This window comes from Scyliorhinus torazame, chromosome 14 (assembly GCF_047496885.1).
Source record: "Scyliorhinus torazame isolate Kashiwa2021f chromosome 14, sScyTor2.1, whole genome shotgun sequence".
NCBI lineage: Eukaryota > Metazoa > Chordata > Chondrichthyes > Carcharhiniformes > Scyliorhinidae > Scyliorhinus > Scyliorhinus torazame.
Genome location: NC_092720.1, coordinates 176572525 through 176579951, shown reverse-complemented (window position 1 = coordinate 176579951; position 7427 = coordinate 176572525). Strand labels below are relative to the sequence as shown.

The following is a 7427-nucleotide window of genomic DNA, read 5'->3' as shown; positions in this document are numbered from 1 at the left end:
CTGCTGCTCTTGGAAGTCAAATTGTCTATTGGCCTTCATTGGTCGAGGATTTGAGTTCGGAAGTAGAGATGTCTTACTGTAGTGATGCAGGGCCTTGGAGAGTCTAGCCGTGGAGTATTGAGTGCAGTTTTGATCTCACTACCTCACAAAGAATATACCTGCCATAGAGGGCGTGTAGCAAAAGTTCACTCAGCTGAAAGCAGGGTTGGCAGGACTGTTCTATGAAGAGAGATTGATTTGATTTGCCTGTATTCACTAAGGTTTAGATGGATGCAAGGAGATCTGATTCAAACGTATAAAATTCCAACTAGGCTGGACATGGGAATATAGAATCAGGGGTTACAGACACAGGATCCAGGGTAGACCATTTAGAACTGAGATGAGCACTACTTCTTTTTACTTAAAGGTCGTAAACCTATGGAATTCCCTGCCACAGAAAGTTGTGGAGGCCAAGTCACTGAATGTATTCAAGAAAGGGAAATACCATCTTTTAGATGTTAATTGCATCAAAGGGTATAGGGAGAAGGTGGGACTGCAGCAGTGAGATCGAGGATCAGGTGTGATCATACTGAATGTTGGAGCAGGCCCAAACAGTTGAATGGCCTATTCCAGCTCATATGTAGGTTTCTATTCCAATGGGCCAACATCTTAGACAGTTCTTCAAATGAAGCCTTATGGGTAAAACGTTATAACTAAAAAGGATCATCACATTGCTGGGAGTGTCCTATAGGCCCACTAACAGTCTGAGAGAAATAGAAGAGCAGATATTTCGGCAAATTTCAGAGAAGTGTAAAAATAATAAGGTAGTGATAGTGGGGATTTTAACTTCCCCAACATTAACTGGCATAGTTATAGTGTAAAAGGTATAGAGGGAGCAGAATCAAAGGAAATTTTGCAAATTGGCTCCAGAGTTGTCTGAGTGGCAAGAAGTAGAGGGTGATTGTCAAGGAGTGCTTTTCTGACTTCAAGCTTGTGGTCAATTGGGTCCCGCATGGAAGGTGTTGGGACTCTTGCTGTTTGTGCTTTATGTAAATGATTTTGACTTGAACGTAGGCGAGTTGGTCAGTAAGTTTGCAGATATACGAAAATTTGTGGAGTGGAAAATACCAAGGAGTACAGCTTGAGATTAAGGTAGAATATGGACGGGCTGGTCAGATGGGTTGGTCAGTATCAAATGTAATCAATTAGGATAAGTGTGAGGTGATGCACTTGGGCAGGACCAGCAAGGTAAGGGAATACATGATAAACAGCAGGGAAGCACCAAGGATCAGAGAGACCTTGGTGTACTTGTACACTGATCCCTTAAGATAGCAGGGCAGGCCAATGCAGTGATAAAGAAGACTGTGGTATATTTGCCTTTATGCGCGGAGGCACATGGACGCGATTTAACTAAATAGGAACAAAATTCCATAGCGAGAGCATTTACAGAATCACAGAATACCACAGCGCAGAAGAGGCCCTTCAGCCTATCGAGTTGGCACCAACGCATGAAAGGCCCTGACCTGCCCACCGAATCCTACTTGCCAGCACTTGGCCCATAGTCTTAAATGTTATGGCATGCCACGTACTATTTTTAAACAATGTGAGGCATCCCGCCTCTACCACCTTCCCAGGCAGTGCATTCCAGACCGTAACCACTCTCTGTGTAATAAAGCTTTTCCTCAAATCCCCTCTAAACCTCTCATCCCTTACTTTGAACTTGTGTCTCCTCATACCTGACCCTTCAACTATGGGGAACAGCTGCTCCCTATCCACCCAGTCCATGCCCCTAATAATCTTGTACATTTCAATCAGGTCACCCCTCAATCTTCTCTGCTCCAGGGAAAACAAACCAAGCCTATCCAAACTCTCTTTATAACTTAAATGCTCCATCCCAGGCAACATTCTGGTGAATCTTCTCTGCACCTGCTCCAGATCCTTCCTACATGGGGACCATAATTACACACTACTCCAGCTGTGACCTCACCAAAGTTCTATATAGCCCCATTATGACCCTCCTGCTTTGTAATCTATGCCCCGATTGATAAAAGCGAGTATCCTATATGCCTTTTCACCACCCTATTAACCTGCCGTTCTACCTTCAGAGATCTATGGAAAAACAGGCCAAGCTCCCCCTGTTCTTCGGGACTTCCCAGTGTCAGACCTTTCATTGTATACTTCCTTGTCAAATTACTTCTTTCAAAGTGTATCACCTCACACCTTTTCAAGGTTAAATTCCATCTGCCACATCCGCCCATTTGACCATCCCACCTTTTTCTTCCTGTCACCCAAGCCATCAAACTCACTGTTAACCACCCGGCCAATCTATGTGTCATCCAGAAACCTACTGATCCTACCCACATAATCAACTATTTAGCCGAGAAACACAATATTAGATAGGGGGCCACAGTGGGGAACACGCGGCCAAGCTTTTTTTTGTACTGAGGCTGTTCGCCAGAAATCCTGGGAGATCAGGATTCCATCTGTAGAGCCCCTGAAGCTAACACCAATACCACCCCCCCCCCCCCCCCCCAAGACCCAATGCACTATTGGAGTGGTGCTAGACACCCCCCATCTCCCCCAACGTCCACTCAATGCACCAGTGGCCCGATCACCAGCTTGGCACCACCAGCCTGGAAACCTGACAATCCCTATGCCAGTGCCACCTGGGTATCTTGGCAGTGCAGGATTCAAGTGGCACTGCCAAAGTGCCAGGTTGTACAAAGTGCATGTACCTGGGAGCTTCCGGTCCACTTGGGGATCGCCCTGCTTGTGGAGACCAGTACTGAATGGAACTCACCCAAGGTCTCCGAAGCAAAAGGTATAGATCCCACACCTCTGGTACCTTGCGAATCTGCACATTAAAGCGAGACTAGCTGTTGCACTCTTATTTGCAGATTTGCCAAAGTGGTCCTGCCCAAAATGAGCAGGATTAACATTGCAATATCTCGCGAGATCCCGTTAGACCTCGTGAGGCACGAGAAGCCGGGTAGATTCCAGGAGTGGGGCCTCCCGGCTGTTATTGGTCACAGTGCGTCGCAGCGAGTTGCTTTTTGAGTGTAACGTGGCTATTAAATCACGGCCATAGAGTTTAAGAGCAGGGGGATTATGCTGGAACAGGAAGCAACATTGGTTAGGCCACAGCTAGAGTATTGCGTGCAGTTCTGCAAACCCTATTATAGGAGGGATATGATATCACTGGAAATGGTGCAGTGAAGGTTTAACAGGGCTGGAGAGTTTTAGCTGTGAAGAGATTGGATAGACTAAGGTTGCATTCCTTTGCGCAGAGGAGACTGAGCGTGGGCATTATTTAGATGTATAATATGAGGGACATAGACAGGAAGAAACTTTTCCCCTTGGTGGAAGGATCAATGACTAGGGAGCATAGATTTATGCTAAGGCGCGGGAGGCTTAGAGGGAATGTGGGGAAAATGTTTTCAACTAGAGGGTCGTTAAAGAGTCTGGAACTCACTGCCTGAAAGGCTGGTGGAGTCCAAAACCCTCATAGCATTTTAGAAGTATTTAGGTGTGAACTTGCGATATGAATGCATAAAATGCATATGGGCCAAGTGGTGGAAAATTGAATTAGAATACTTAGGTGGTTGTTTTGACAGGCACAGATGTGATGGGCTGAAGGGTCTTTTCTGTGCTCTATGACAATTTACTCTACGTTCCATTTGATTCACCCCCGGCCGCCCCTTCCCTTTCCATGCCAGTTTCACATGCATATGTAGGCTATGTAAACTCTTACCTCTTTTCTCCTTACTGTCCAAGGACCTAAATACTTGTTCCAGGTGAAGCACATGTACTTCTTTGAAACTACTTTGCTATATTTACTGCGCACAACATGTTCTCCTTTGCACTGGGGGAGAGCGAGTATCGATTGGGTGACCACTTTGTCAAACATATCTGGTCAGTCCACAAACAAGATCTTGAGCTTCCTGTGGCATGTCATTTTAATTGCCCACTTTGCTTTCATGCAGATATTTGCTATTGGTCTCCTACACTTTTCCAGTGAATCTCAATGAACCATGCGGAACAGAACCTCCTTTTTCAATTAGGTACTTTACAGCCTCCCCGAATCAATAATTTAATCCAATAATTTTGATGTATATTTTGTTTTCTTTACTTGGTTTTTTTTGGGTTACTATCACACATGTAGGCATAAATTGTGTTTCTTTTGTTTCTTTTCTTGTCCCATCACCATTCCCGTGGCCCCAGAAGATTTCTCCTATCTGTCAATCTCTCCTATCTTTCACTCTGTCACAAACTTTCTTCTCAGCATTGCTAAAGATATCCCTTACTCAAAACTAATACACTTCTCATTTTTCTGAGTTCACATGAAAGGTCACAGACCTGAAATGTTTGCTCTGTTCCTATCTCCAAAGATGTGAAGAGCCGACTTAGCATTTTAAGTTTGAATTATTGATCAGCATCTGCTTACCTTGGAGAAATAAATAATGCAATATGTGCTGTTATTCCAGCAAAACAGATTTATTTTACAGATAACTCGAACATAAAACTCCAGCACAGTTATAGTGGGTGAAACAAACAAATAATGTTGCGAAGGGCACAATCCAAAACACTGAATCACGTGTGAATTTGCTGGTGTCTTAGCAGATGTTGTGATTGTGCAAATCCTTTTCCACATATGGAACATGTGAATGGTTTCTCCCCAGTGTGAGTACGCTGATGTATCAACAGGTTGGATGAACGTGTGAATCCCTTTCCACACACAGAACAGGTGAATGGCCTCTCCCCAGTGTGAACTAGCTGGTGTTTCAATAGAGTTGATGAATGACTGAACCCATTGCCACATACAGAGCAGGTGAATGGTCTCTCCCCAGTGTGGACGCGCTGGTGTCTCATGAGGGAGCACGACTGAGTGAATCCCTTCCCACACACTGAACACATGAATGGTCTCTCCCCAGAGTGAGTGCGCTGGTGTGTCAGCACTTCACTTGTGCTTTTGAAGCTCTTCTCACATTCACAGCATTTAAACGGCCGTTTATCAGTGTGAACACGCTGGTGTGCCAGGAGGGTGGATAACTGAGTGAATCCCTTCTGACACATGGAGCAGGTGAACGGCCTCTCTCCAGTGTGAACTCTCACATGCACATGAAGCTTGGATAACTCTGTGAATCCCTTCCCACACAGGGAGCAGGTGAATGGCCTCTCCCCAGTGTGGCTCCGTCGATGAGTTTCCAGCTTGGACGGATAATTGAAGCCCTTTCCACAGTCCCCACATTTCCACAGTTTCCCTCTGGTGCATGTGCCCTTGTATTCCTCCAGGTTGAACAATCAACAGAAGTCTTGTCCACACACAAAACACATATACTGGTTCTCCCCACTCTGAATTATGTAATATATTTTCTCATGCTTTGTAACTGATTAAAGCACATACGGTGCACAAGATCACTCCGACTCTGCGGTTTACGTCACTGTGCGTTTCCAGTCACACTGATGTTCGACATCCTTTTTCACAAACGAAACAGGCAAATATTTCTCCTTCCAAAGTCAATGGCTCATGCTATTCAGGACTGATGGATGGTATGGCTCTGCCAGATTCTGTTTGGAGGTGTCATTTCTTTCCTATCACCAAATCTCACCCTTCCAAAACCTGTAAAAGTAGTTTACAAAAGCTTACAAAAGTTTACAAAAGCTACATCAATTCAGAAGCGGCAATTCTCGTTTCTCTAAAACATGTTTCCCCAAACTCTCAAACCCCATACCTCACTTGTCTGAAATTCAAACATATATGATCATCCTTCACATTTTACAATTCAGTTAACTTTTCTCTATCCAGTGAGAGTGTTGACTTGGGTCAGGATCAGTTCTTTACCTCCAGTTTCATTCCTATAAGTAGCCCTCTGATGATCTCCATCTACCAGTGTGAAAACCGAAAGTGAGCGTCGAAACCTTATTCCACTGCTCTCAGCTGATGAGTGTAATAAGACACTCATGACAGGAAAAACAGGAAAACAAACAATCAACAAATAAAACTGTTTTGTTGACAAAATAGGTACTAATTAACATAAAAGGTGAAATGATTTAATAGGGGCTCATATTGGCTCAGCTGACTGACTGACTCAGGTTTCAACCCTGAAACACACAATGCTCCTTTGTTGCTTCAGCCTCTGGACTCTCTTCCTAATTTTTCTCAATCTGCACTCGTCAACAGTGCACCGCCAGGTGAAGCTCAGAGTGAGAACAAAAAGGAGGCTATCAATCGGAGTTGGAAAATACAACTGGAGAAACACGATTCTACTTGTAAGCCCAGAAATTTCAAAACAAAATAAATTAATGTATTATTTACCATTATTTATTAATGTCACCATTGTCCTTGACCCAGGTGTGGAGTAGGACTGAATAATGTTCACTGTTTAATACCATAGGGGCTGGTTTAGCACAGTGGGCTAAATAGCTGGCTTGTAAAGCAGACCAAGGCCAGCAGCCCGGGTTCAATTCCCGTACCAGCCTCCCCGAACAGGCGCCGCAATGTGGCGATTAGTGGCTTTTCACAGTAACTTCATTTGAAGCCTACTTGTAACAATAAGCGATTTTCATTTCATTCAAACAAGAACCTTGAAACAAGAACACACACATAGAAAATAGGAGGAGGCCATTCAGCTCTTCGAGCCTGCTCCACCATTCATTATAAACATGGCCAATCATGCAACTTAATAACCTGAACCCATCTTCCCCCCATATCCTTTGATCCCCTTTGCCCCAAGTGCCATATCTAACTGCTTCTTGAAAACATACAATGTTTTGGCCTCAACTGCTTCCTGTGGCAACAAATTCCACAGGCTGCCAACTTGCTGGTGAAGACTCTTCTCCATCTCATAAACGGTCTACCCTGTATCCTCATGTGGTCCCTGGTTTTGGACACCCCCACCATCGGAAACATACTTCTTGCATCTAGCCAGTCTCGTCCTGTTTGAATTTTATAGGTTTCTATGAGGTACCCCCTCATTCTTCTGACCTCCAGCAAAGGCAATCATAACTGACTCAATCTCTCCTCATATGTCAGTCCTGCCATCCCAGCAATTAGCAAACTTTCTCTGCACTCTGTCTCCAGCAAGAACATCCTTCCTCAGATAACTAGACCAAAACTGCACACAATATTCCAGGGGTGGCGCCACCTAGACCCTGTATAATTGCAGCAAGACACCTCTGCTCCGATACCCGAATCGTCAAGAAATGAAGGCCAACATACTATTTGCCTTCTTTACCGCCTGCTGCACCTGGATGCTTACCTTCAGCGACTGATGTATGAGGACACCCATGATGTGGAGATGCCGGCGTTGGACTGGGGTGAGCACAGTACGAAATCTTACAACACCAGGTTAAAGTCCAACAGGTTTGTTTCGATGTCACTAGCTTTCGGAGCTCCGAAAGCTAGTGACATCGAAACAAACCTGTTGGACTTTAACCTGGTGTTGTAA

General features: G+C 44.6%; 1 long non-coding RNA gene across 1 annotated transcript in view; it reads right to left on the bottom strand.

Moving 5' to 3' along the window:
• Positions 1 to 4454: 4454 nt before the first annotated feature.
• Positions 4455 to 7427, bottom strand: part of LOC140390238 (uncharacterized) — a 58320-nt gene continuing 55347 nt past the window's right edge. The window contains exon 2 of the long non-coding RNA XR_011934599.1: positions 4455 to 5599. This is a non-coding gene — a long non-coding RNA (uncharacterized lncRNA). The remainder of the gene's footprint in view (positions 5600 to 7427) is intronic.